The sequence below is a fragment of the Cherax quadricarinatus genome, chromosome 13, assembly GCF_038502225.1.
Source record: "Cherax quadricarinatus isolate ZL_2023a chromosome 13, ASM3850222v1, whole genome shotgun sequence".
Taxonomy (NCBI): Eukaryota; Metazoa; Arthropoda; class Malacostraca; order Decapoda; family Parastacidae; genus Cherax; species Cherax quadricarinatus.
The window spans coordinates 494,798-507,297 of record NC_091304.1 but is presented as its reverse complement, the minus strand read 5'-3'; the positions used below and the strand labels follow the sequence as shown (position 1 = coordinate 507,297).

At 49.6% G+C, this 12,500-nt stretch overlaps 1 long non-coding RNA gene across 1 annotated transcript in view; it reads left to right on the top strand.

Annotated features, from left to right (window-relative positions):
* Positions 1–1,323: 1,323 nt before the first annotated feature.
* Positions 1,324–12,500, top strand: part of LOC138852621 (uncharacterized) — a 170,189-nt gene continuing 159,012 nt past the window's right edge. Inside the window, exon 1 of the long non-coding RNA XR_011391919.1 lies at positions 1,324–2,541. This is a non-coding gene — a long non-coding RNA (uncharacterized lncRNA). The remainder of the gene's footprint in view (positions 2,542–12,500) is intronic.

Below are 12,500 nucleotides of genomic sequence, written 5' to 3'. Positions count from 1 at the left end.
CGGGCCGCCACCCATTTCTAACTACCCCCCTAGCCGCCCAACACTGCGTCAGTGGTGTGTTTGGAGTGTGTGTTGGGGGGGGGGGACACATGTGACGCCAACTCATGAAGCGAGGCCGCCCATGTCATGCTGGTGGTCGCTATAGCGAGGCTTCCGCCTGACAGACCACCACCTACAGAGACCAGCTCGCTAGACAGGCCGAGCTCCGGGCGGACGAGTTCAAGCGGCTGGGTTCGTTCGTTTAGCGGGTTCGTTTGCCTAGCCTGGTTTGTTCGTTCGATCGGGTTTGTTCGTTTATCCGGGTTCGTTCTTCCGTTTAGCCGGGTTCATTCGTTCGGCTGGGTTCGGGGCCGGACAGGCGGGCGGGTTCATTCGCTCGAGCGGGCCGGGTTCGGGACCGGGCGGGCGGGCGGGCGGGCGGGCCGGGTTCGTTGGGACGCGCGGACTCTGTCCTCGCCCAGGAATATCCTTTAATTTAGACCCCAGCCTCCCCCCTAGGCCTACCAGCTAGGAGGCCCATACTGCCTGCAAGAGGCCGGCACAACTTTTCGACCAATGCTAAAAAACCCACAGTACATATATAAACACACATACACACATATACATTTCCCTCCATACTTTCCTTCCTATTTTTGTTTGTTTTGAGTATAAGTTTGGTGTTATTTTGGAAGCACGCGGTCATCCCAGCCGAGTCAAATTTTCGCGCGCTAAACTTGGCGGGCCAAAGTGGGTGGGAAGTTTGAAGTGGGTGTGCGGGCGGGAGAGCATGCATGGGCGGGGGGTGGAGGGGGGGAAAGTGGGTGTATGTAGTGGGTGTGTGAGTGGTAGGTGGCATGTGCAGTGCTCCTCCCACATCGCAGGACGAGGCTCACCAGTCTCTCACAGCCGCCTCCTCTACCCCAGCTGATTACACCAAACCGCGCCAACAACACTTTTCGCGGCCATTAATAGTGCTATGGCTACCAGCGGGTGGAATGAGTCCATATTCGAGGACAGGTGGTGCTAAATTACCCTAGGTGAGAGCCGATATAGATCAACTTGCTCCGACTCATCTTTCACCTGAACGCTAATATTTAGTGGTGATGAATAATTTCCGTCTGGGTACCGACAGGATATTGCCAAATTTTACTGTTGAAATATTTTCGCTTTTGCGAGCGTTGGCGGACAAGACAACTAAAAGTGACACAGCACTAACGGCGGCTACCATAGTGAAATTAAGGGATGAAAAAAATCCGGAAAAAATGAGTGGAAATCCCATTTTAAAATAAACCTTCGCGAAAAGATGTGTTCTCTTATCCAGCCTCCTTTTGCTGTGAGCAGACTGGATGTGATGAGTGAAAACAGCGAGGCAGTCTTCTGAAACGTCCGAGTGTCTCAACATCTCCCAGCAAAACTTTGTCTCAAACACTGTCGTCAATGTGCCACGGCCAAGTTTTTTTCCCGGGGACCGGACCAGTTGGCGTGTGATCTGGCCCTTGAAAAGGAAAGAAAGAAAAAAATAAAAGGCTTCCCCCTCCCTCCCCTTACTCAGCCATAGGTAACTTAGTGGTGTGTTAGGTACTGGAAGTGAGAGTATTTCAATGTTTTCACTGGTTGCCAGGGAGTGTTGCAACCCTGACTGTTTGGGTACTGCTGCCCACATACATGGCATCAATTTGACCACTCTTCTGGCGCAGAAAGTTGTCGAAATGTGGAGAATAAGCAACACGTGACTGGTGACTGTGGTTGCTTGAGTGCACGGTGTCAGCGGAGACTTGTAACAGTCTCTCAGAGTGGTTGTTGCAACGTGCAGTGCCGTCCCAAGATGATAAATGCAGTGCAACATTGCAGGCGCGCATAAAGAGGTTTCTATTATATTAACGCAACCATGAAAGTCTGGAGGTGAAGAGGATGATCAAGTTGATGGTTTAACGTGTAGGTTGATGATGAGTTTGTATTGGTAGTGTGTTGTGTGTGTGTTGAGTGTGTTGAAGAGACGCGCTCTGAGCGGCGGCGGCGGCGGCGGTGGCGGCGGCCCCAGCGTGGTGCGGCACTCTCGACCTTACTCTGCCACCCAGCAAGAGTCATTTCGTCATAGGTGGCACTCGGTGGCACCGTGTCAGGGCTCGTGGCTAAGTTTAGCGGTGCCCCTGAGCCCTACCTGCCCTACTACCTTGGTGCCACCTCACTGATACTCAGTACCACCTGGACCTGCTTGCCCTGGCACCTGTGCCTGCCCCTGAGGGCCAACCATGGCTGCTTAACGACCTTATTGCCACTCATCCACTCTGATCCCAGAGTGAGGGAGAGGTGGGCTGGGCCTGGAGGAGGGGGCGCCGACCCCACCTTCACTGTCACCCCCCCACCCCTGGTGACTGGCACGGTCAGCAGGCACTCACCAACCCCCCCTGGTGACTGGCACGGTCAGCAGGCACTCACCAACCCCCCCTGGTGACTGGCACGGTCAGCAGGCACTACTCACCACCGTCCCTTCAGCTCCGGTCTTATGAGATCAATAATCTTTTTCCCAAATAAAAACAACACTGTCAGATAGACAGGAAAGTAAGTTGATTACCCTTGTTTGTTTAGTTGTGGGGGGGGGCATACCTTCTCTGTTGTGGGGGAGTGGCACCTCACCCCCCACTGTTGTGGGGGAGTGGCACCTCACCCCCACTGTTGTGGGGGAGGCACCTCACCCCCCACTGTTGTGGGGGAGGCACCTCACCCCCCACTGTTGTGGGGGAGGCACCTCACCCCCCCACTCGTTTAGATTTTACAATTATGAATGAGTGATTTTTAATTCATGTTTTCTGTCCATAAAACAGGTTTTAATATTTGGTGTGTTTATTAATGGGTTTATGTAAACTGAGGTGTCGCATACCCATCGTGGGTTGAATGGGGTTCTTTAACCCCCCATTCAGAAATGAGGTTTGTATGTGACTTCAGAAATGTTTATTAAAAAATGTTTAGGTAAAGTGTGTGTTTGTGTGTAGTGTGTGTGTGTGTGTGTGTGTGTGTGTGTGTGTGTGTGTGTGTGTGTGTGTGTGTGTGTGTGCGCAGTGTGTGTGTGTGTGTGTGTGGGTGTGTGTGTGTGCGTGTGTGTGTGTTGTGTGTGTATGTGTGTGTTTAGTGTGTGTGTGTGTGTGTGTGTGTGTGTGTGTGTGTTGTGTGTGTGTGTGTAGTGTGTGTGTGTAGTGTATGTGTGTAGTGTATGTGTGTGTGTGTGTGTGTGTGTGTGTGTGTATGTGTGTGTGTAGTGTGTGTGTGTAGTGTGTGTGTGTATGTGTGTGTGTGTGTGTGTGTGTGTGTGTGTGTGTGTGTGTGTGTGTGTGTAGTGTGTGTAGTGTGTAGTGTGTGTGTGTGTATGTGTGTGTGTGTGTAGTGTGTGTGTAGTGTGTGTGTAGTGTGTGTGTGTGTAGTGTATGTGTGTAGTGTGTGTGTAGTGTGTGTGTGTAGTGTGTGTGTGTGTAGTGTGTAGTGTGTGTGTGTAGTGTGTGTGTGTGTGTGTAGTGTGTGTGTGTGTGTGTGTGTGTGTAGTGTATGTGTGTAGTGTGTGTGTAGTGTGTGTGTGTGTGTGTGTGTGTAGTGTGTGTATAGTGTGTGTGTGTGTGTGTGTGTGTGTGAGTAGTGTGTGTGTGTGTGTGTGTGTGAGTAGTGTGTGTGTGTGTGAGTAGTGTGTATGTGTTGTGTGTATGTGTGGTGTGTATGTATGTGTGGTGTGCGTGTGTGCTGTGTGTGTGTGGTGTGTGTGCGGTGTGTGTGTGTGTGTGTGGTGTGTGTGTGGTGTATGTGTGTGTGTGTGTAGTGTGTGTGTGTAGTGTGTGTAGTGTGTGTGTGTAGTGTGTGTAGTGAGTGTGTGTGTGTGTGTAGTGTGTGTGTAGTGTGTGTGTGTTTAGTGTGTGTGTAGTGTGTGTGTGTGTGTAGTGTGTGTGTGTAGTATGTGTGGGTGTTTAGTGTGTGCGTGTGTGTGTGTGCGTGTGTGTTTGTGCGTGTATGTGTAGTGTGTGTGTGTGTGTGTGTGTGTAGAGTGTGTGTGTGTGTTTGCATGTGTAGTGTGTGTGTGCGCGCGCGTGTGTAGTTTGTGTAATGTATGTGTATATTGTATGTGTATTGTGTGTAGTGTGTCTGTGTAGTGTGTGTGTGTGGGTGTGTGTGTGTGTGTGTGTAGTGTATGTGTATGTGGGGGGTAGTGTGTAAGTGTGTGTGGGGGTAGTGTGTGTGGGGGGTAGTGTGTGTGGGGGTAGTGTGTATGTGTGTGTGTGTGTGTGTGTGTGTGTGTGTGTGTGTGTGTGTGTGTAGAGTGTGTGTGTATGTGTGTGGGGGGGGGTAGTGTGTGTGTAAGTATTTGTGTGTGTGGGGGGGAGTGTCGAGCCCACCCTGCAGCAGAGGTGGGTCCCGGGTGGGTGGTTAGAGTGAGGGTGGGTTTTGAGTTGCCCCTGTGGGTCGTAGAGAGGGAGGGGAGGATTGTGACCCTCACTGGCAGGGTTTTGTTGTAAGGGAGGGGGTGGGGGAGGGGGGTCTGCCTCTTTGACAGGGAGGATTTTAGGCTTATTTTGTGGCCCAGGATGTCAGGATGATCACTACTACCACCACCACCACCACCACCATCGCAACTACCATCACTACCACCTTCACTACTACCACCACTTTCCACTATGACCCTTGCGAATTTTGAAAGCTTTTAAATGATGATGATGATAATAATAATAATAATAATAATAATAATAATAATAATAATAATAATAATCCAGCTAGCTGCCAGTATTAATAACCATTGACATCAGTTCCCCAACCATAACCAGTCACCATCAGCCTCTTCACCAGTCTCAAGTACCACCCCTATCAACCCCAACTACCATTAATTAATCACCAACATCACCACAACTATTAACCCAACCAGTATCAACCACCACCACCACCACCACCACCATCATTGCTATCCACTGCCACCGCCACCACCATGAACCACCACCACTACCATCAACCACTACCACCATCAAGCGCCACCTCTACCATCCTCAGCCACCATCACCACTACCATCATCAACCACCACTACCATCAAACACCACTACTATCATCATCAACCACCACTGCCACTGTCATCGTCAGCCACCAATGCTACTACCATCGTCGGCCACCACCACTACCACCATCAAGCACCACCATTACCATTATCAACCGCCACCACCACTACCATCATGAACCAAAACTACCACCACTATCAACCACCACTACCACCATCCACCACCACCACCATCAATCACCATTACTACCATCAACCACTACCACCATCACTATCGTCACCATTAGCAGCCGAGAAATTTTTGGTCGACATTGGTTGTGTGCCGAGGTGGTTTGTGGTGGAGGAGGGATAGTGGTTGGTTGGAAGGAATGGTGGTTGGTGGGGGTTTAGGGTGGGTGGTAGGGGGAGTGAGGGGTGCGGAGGCATGATGTGTGAGTGGGGATTACGTGCTAGGAAGGTGGGGTGTGTTGTGATGGTGTTGGTGTGTGGTGTGGGGTGTGGTGATAGTGTGAGGTGTGGTGATGGTATGAGGCGTGGTGATGGTGCGAGGCGTGGTGATGGTGTGAGGTATGTTGATGGTGTGAGGTGTGGTGTGGTATATGATGGTGTGAGGTGTGGTGTGGTATATGATGGTGTGAGGTGTGGTGTGTGGTGATGGTATGAGGCGTGGTTATGGTGCGAGGCGTGGTGATGGTGTGAAGTATGTCGATAGTGTGAGGTGTGGTGATGACGTGAGGTGTGGTGTATGGTAATAGTATGACGTGTTATGATAGTGTGGTGTGTGGTGATAGTGTTTGGTGAGGGTGTGTATATATGTGGTGTGATGTTTGGTGTGTGGTGAGGGCGTGTGTTGACTTGGCTTGATGTGTGAGTGTAAGGTGTAGTATAGCTGAGTGAGTGTCGTGTGAGTGTGAGGGAGTGTGGTGAGTGTGAGGAAGTGTGGTGTGAATGTGAGGGAGTGTGGTGTGGGTCGTCATTGTGGGAAGAGAGAGAGGTAACGAAGGTGTAAGGTTTGTTGGGTGATGTCAGGGTTGTGGTTGTGATGTGTGGATGTCAGGGCTGTGGTTGTGAGTGTTGTGATGTGTGGATGATGTCAGGGTTGTGGTTGTGATGTGTGTGTGATGTCAGGGTTATGTTTGTGATGTGTGGGCGATATCAGTGGCCGCGCTAGGGTATATTGTGAAGTGTGATGTCAGTGGTCGTGCTTGTATGTATTGTGATGTGTGGGTGATGTCATTGGTCGTGCTTGTGTATATTGTGATGTGTGGCTGATGTCAGTGGTCGTGCTCGTAAGTATTGTGATGTGTGGGTGATGTCAATGGTCGTGCATGTGTGCGCTGTGATGTGTGAGTGATGTCATTGGTCGTGCATGTGTTGTGATGTGTGAGTGACGTCAGTGTTCGTGGTCAGTGGTCGTGTTGTGATGTGTTGATGTCAGTGGTCTTGTGTTGTGATGTGGGTGATGTCAGTGGTCGTGCTTGTGTTGTGATGCGCGGGTGATGCCAGTGGTCGCGCATGTGTTGTGAGGGGTGGGTGATGTCAGTGGTCGTGCATGTGTTGTGATCCGTGGGTGATGTCAGTGGTCGTGCATGTGTTGTGATGTGTGGGGGATGTCAGTGGTCGTGCATGTATTGTGAGGTGTGGGTAATGTCTGTGGTCATGCATTTGTTGTGATGTGTGGGTGATGTCAGTGGTCGTGCATGTGTTGCGATCCGTGGGTGATGTCAGTGGTCGTGCATGTGTTGTGATCCGTGGGTGATGTCAGTAGTCGTGCATGCGTTGTGATGTGTGGATGATGTCAGTGGTCGTGCATGTGTTATGTGTGAGTGATGTCAGTGGTATTGTTGTGATGTGTTGATGTCAGTGGTCTTGCTTGTGTTGTGATGTGTGGGTGATGTCAGTGGTCGTGCTTAGGTTGTGATGCGCGGGTGATGTCAGTGGTCGCGCATGTGTTGTGATGTGTGGGCGATGTCAGTGGTCGTGCATGTGTTGTGATGATGCGTGGGTGATGTCAGTGGTCATGCATATGTTGTAATGTGTGTGGGTGATGTCAATGGTCGTGCATGTGTTGTGATCCGTGGGTGATAACAGTGGTCGTGCATGTGTTATGTGTGAGTGATGTCAGTGGTCGTGAATGTGTTGTGTGGGTGATGTCACTGGTCGTACATGTGTTATGTGTGGGTGATGTCAGTGGTCGTGCATGTGTTGTGATGTGTGGGTGATGTCAGTGGTCGTGCATGTGTTGTGATTGGGTGATGTCAGTGGTCGTGCATGTGTTGTGATGTGTGGGTGATGTTAGTGGTCGTACATGTGTTGTGATGTGTGGGTGATGTTAGTGGTCGTGCATGTGTTGTGATGTGTGGGTGATGTCAGTGGTCGTGCATGTGTTGTGATGTGTGGGTGATGTTAGTGGTCGTGCATGTGTTGTGATGTGTGGGTGATGTCAGTGGTCGTTCCTGTGTTGTGATGTGTGGGTGATGTTAGTGGTCGTGCATGTGTTGTGATTGTGTGATGTTAGTGGTCGTGCATGTGTTGTGATGTGTGGGTGATGTCAGTGGTCGTGCATGTGTTGTGATGTGTGGGTGATGTTAGTGGTCGTGCATGTGTTGTGATGTGTGGGTGATGTTAGTGGTCGTGCATGTGTTGTGATGTGTGGGTGATGTTAGTGGTCGTGCATGTGTTGTGATGTGTGGGTTATGTTAGTGGTCGTGCATGTGTTGTGATGTGTGGATGATGTTAGTGGTCGTGCATGTGTTGTGATGTGTGGGTTATGTTAGTGGTCGTGCATGTGTTGTGATGTGTGGGTTATGTTAGTGGTCGTGCATGTGTTGTGATGTGTGGGTGATGTTAGTGGTCGTGCATGTGTTGTGATGTGTGGGTGATGTCAGTGGTCGTGCATGTGTTGTGATGTGTGGGTGATGTCAGTGGTCGTGCATGTTAGTTGTGATGTTGTGTGTGATGTTAGTGGTCGTGCATGTGTTGTGATGTGTGGGTGATGTCAGTGGTCGTGCATGTGTTGTGATGTGTGGGTGATGTTAGTGGTCGTGCATGTGTTGTGATGTGTGGGTGATGTTAGTGGTCGTGCATGTGTTGTGATGTGTGGGTGATGTTAGTGGTCGTGCATGTGTTGTGATGTGTGGGTTATGTTAGTGGTCGTGCATGTGTTGTGATGTGTGGGTTATGTTAGTGGTCGTGCATGTGTTGTGATGTGTGGATGATGATGTCAGTGGTCGTGCATGTGTTGTGATGTGTGGGTGATGTCAGTGGTCGTGCATGTGTTGTGATGTGTGGGTGATGTCAGTGGTCGTGCATGTGTTGTGATGTGTGGGTGATGTCAGTGGTCGTGCATGTGTTGTGATGTGTGGGTGATGTCAGTGGTCGTGCATGTTGAAGGGTGAGAACTTCGGAATAATAGCAATACTGGAGACAGTGTTTTTGTAGGGGAGGTGTTGTGGGGAGTTGTGGGGGAGGTGTTTTGAGGGAGGTGTTGTGGTGGTTTTGTAAGGGAGGTCTGAGTGAGGTGTTGTGGGGAAGGTGTTGTAGGGGAGGTGTTGTGGGTGGGTGCTGTAGGGGGTGTTATAAGGGAGGCGTTTTGGTAGAGGTGTGTGGGGGAGGTGTTGTGAGGGAGTGTTGTGGGGGAAGCGTTGTGAGGGAGGTGTTGTACGGGACTAGTTATTTTTTTTGTTACGATCCTAGTGTTGCCTCCGTACCTGTGTGTTGCCTCAGTACCTGTGTGTTGCCTCAGTACCTGTGTATTGCCTCAATACATGTGTGTTGCCTCAGTACCTGTGTGTTGCCTCAGTACCTGTGTGTTGCCTCAGTACCTGTGTATTGCCTCAATACCTGTGTGTTGCCTCAGTACCCGTGTGTTGCCTCAATACCTGTGTGTTGCCTCAATACCTGTGTGTTGCCTAAATACTTGTGTGTAGCCTCAGTACCTGTGTGTTGCCTCAGTACCTGTGTGTTGCCTCAGTACCTGTGTGTTGCCTCAGTACCTGTGTGTTGCCTCAGTACCTGTGTGTTGCTTCAGTACCTCTGTATTGCCTCAGTACCTGTGTGTTGCCTCAGTACCTGTGTGTTGCCTCAGTACCTGTGTGTTGCTTCAGTACCTCTGTATTGCCTCAATACCTGTGTGTTGCCTCAATACCTGTGTGTTGCCTCAATACCTGTGTGTCGCCTCAATACCTGTGTGTTGCATCAATACCTGTGTGTTGCCTCAATACCTGTGTGTTGCCTCAATACCTGTGTGTTGCATCAATACCTGTGTGTTACCTCAATACCTGTGTGTTGCCTCAATACCTGTGTTGCCTCAGTACCCGTGTGTTGCTTCAGTACCTCTGTATTGCCTCAGTACCCGTGTGTTGCCTCAATACCTGTGTGTTGCCTCAATACCTGTGTGTTACCTCAATACCTGTGTGTTGCTTCAATACCTGTGTGTTACCTCAATACCTGTGTGTTGCTTCAATACCTGTGTGTTACCTCAATACCTGTGTGTTGCTTCAATACCTGTGTGTTACCTCAATATCTTTGTGTCGCCTCAATACCTGTGTGTTGCCTCAATACCTGTGTGTTATCTCAATACCTGTGTGTTGCCTCAATACCTGTGTGTTGCCTCAATACCTGTGTGTTATCTCAATACCTGTGTGTCGCCTCAATACCTGTGTGTCGCCTCAATACCTGTGTGTTATCTCAATACCTGTGTGTTGCCTCAATACCTGTGTGTTGCCTCAATACCTGTGTGTCGCCTCAATACCTGTGTGTCGCCTCAATACCTGTGTGTTTTCTCAATACCTGTGTGTTGCCTCAATACCTGTGTGTTGCCTCAATACCTGTGTGTTGCCCCAATGCCTGTGTGTTGCCTCAATACCTGTGTGTTGCCTCAATACCTGTGTGTTACCTCAATACCTGTGTGTTGCCTCAATACCTGTGTGTTGCCTCAATACCTGTGTGTTGCCTCAATACCTGTGTGTTGCCTCAATACCTGTGTGTTGCCTCAATACCTGTGTGTTGCCTCAGTACCTGTGTGTTACCTCAATACCTGTGTGTTGCCTCAATACCTGAGTGTTGCCTCAGTACCTGTGTGTTACCTCAATACCTGTGTGTTGCCTCAATACCTGTGTGTTGCCTCAATACCTGTGTGTTGCCTCAGTACCTGTGTGTTACCTCAATACCTGTGTGTTGCCTCAATACCTGTGTGTTGCCTCAATACCTGTGTGTTGCCTTAGTACCTGTGTGTTGCCTCAATACCTGTGTGTTGCCTCAGTACCTGTGTGTTACCTCAATACCTGTGTGTTGCCTCAATACCTGTGTGTTGCCTCAATACCTGTGTGTTGCCTCAGTACCTGTGTGTTACCTCAATACCTGTGTGTTGCCTCAATACCTGTGTGTTGTTTCAATACCTGAGTGTTGTTTCAACACCTGTGTGTTGCCTCAGTATCTGTGTTGTCTCAGTACCCGTGTGTTGTCTCAGTACCTGTGTTGTCTCAGTACCTGTGTGTTGCCTCAGTATCTGTGTTGTCTCAGTACCCGTGTGTTGTCTCAGTACCTGTGTTGTCTTAGTACCTGTGTTGTCTCAGTACCTGTGTTGTCTCAGCACCTGTGTGTTGTCTCAGTACCTGTGTGTTGCCTCAGTACCTGTGTTGTCTCAGTACCCGTGTGTTGTCTCAGTACCTGTGTTGTCTCAGTACCTGTGTGTTGCCTCAGTACCTGTGTTGTCTCAGTACCTGTGTTGTCTCAGTACCCGTGTGTTGTCTCAGTACCTGTGTGTTGTCTCAGTACCTGTGTGTTGTCTCAGTACCCGTGTGTTGTCTCAGTACCTGTGTGTTATCTCAGTACCCGTGTGTTGTCTCAGTACCTGTGTGTTATCTCAGTACCTGTGTGGTCTCAGTACCTGTGTGTTGTCTCAGTACCCGTGTGTTGTCTCAGTACCTGTGTGTTATCTCAGTACCCGTGTGTTGCCTCAGTACCTGTGTGTTATCTCAGTACCTGTGTGTTGTCTCAGTACCTGTGTGTTGTCTCAGTACCTGTGTGGTCTCAGTACCTGTGTGGTCTCAGTACCTGTGTTGTCTCAGTACCTGTGTGTTGTCTCAGTACCTGTGTTGTCTCAGTACCTGTGTGTTGCCTCAGTACCTGTGTTGTCTCAGTACCCGTGTGTTGTCTCAGTACCTGTGTTGTCTCAGTACCTGTGTGTTGCCTCAGTATCTGTGTTGTCTCAGTACCTGTGTGTTGCCTCAGTACCTGTGTTGTCTCAGTACCTGTGTGTTGCCTCAGTATCTGTGTTGTCTCAGTACCTGTGTGTTGCCTCAGTACCTGTGTTGTCTCAGTACCCGTGTGTTGTCTCAGTACCTGTGTTGTCTCAGTACCTGTGTGTTGCCTCAGTACCTGTGTGGTCTCAGTACCTGTGTGTTGTCTCAGTACCTGTGTGTGGTCTCAGTACCTGTGTGTTGTCTCAGTACCTGTGTGTGGTCTCAGTACCTGTGTGTTGTCTCAGTACCTGTGTGGTCTCAGTACCTGTGTGGTCTCAGTACCTGTGTTGTCTCAGTACCTGTGTGGTCTCAGTACCTGTGTTGTCTCAGTACCTGTGTGTTGTCTCAGTACCTGTGTTGTCTCAGTACCTGTGTTGTCTCAGTACCTGTGTTGTCTCAGTACCTGTGTGTTGTCTCAGTACCTGTGTTGTCTCAGTACCTGTGTTGTCTCAGTACCTGTGTTGTCTCAGTACCTGTGTTGTCTCAGTACCTGTGTTGTCTCAGTACCTGTGTTGTCTCAGTACCTGTGTTGTCTCAGTACCTGTGTGGTCTCAGTACCTGTGTTGTCTCAGTACCTGTGTTGTCTCAGTACCTGTGTTGTCTCAGTACCTGTGTTGTCTCAGTACCTGTGTTGTCTCAGTACCTGTGTTGTCTCAGTACCTGTGTTGTCTCAGTACCTGTGTGGTCTCAGTACCTGTGTTGTCTCAGTACCTGTGTGGTCTCAGTACCTGTGTGGTCTCAGTACCTGTGTGGTCTCAGTACCTGTGTTGTCTCAGTACCTGTGTTGTCTCAGTACCTGTGTGGTCTCAGTACCTGTGTGGTCTCAGTACCTGTGTGGTCTCAGTACCTGTGTGGTCTCAGTACCTGTGTTGTTTCAGTACCTGTGTGGTCTCAGTACCTGTGTGGTCTCAGTACCTGTGTGGTCTCAGTACCTGTGTGGTCTCAGTACCTGAGTGTTGCAGTAATATCTGAGTGTTGCAGTAATACTTATGTGTTGCGTCAATTCCTGACTGATAATACCGGAGTGACAATACCTGTTGTGTTAACACCTGAATGACAGTACCTGATTAACAATACCTGAGTGTTAATATCTGACTGACGATCCTTACGAGTTATGCTAATAACTGACTGACAGTACCTGAGTGTTGTGTTAATAAATGACTGGCAATACCTGAGTGTTGCACTAATAACTGATTGGCAATATCTGAGTGGTGGCGGATGTGAAAATTTCTGATGACGTAGGAGGTGTGTG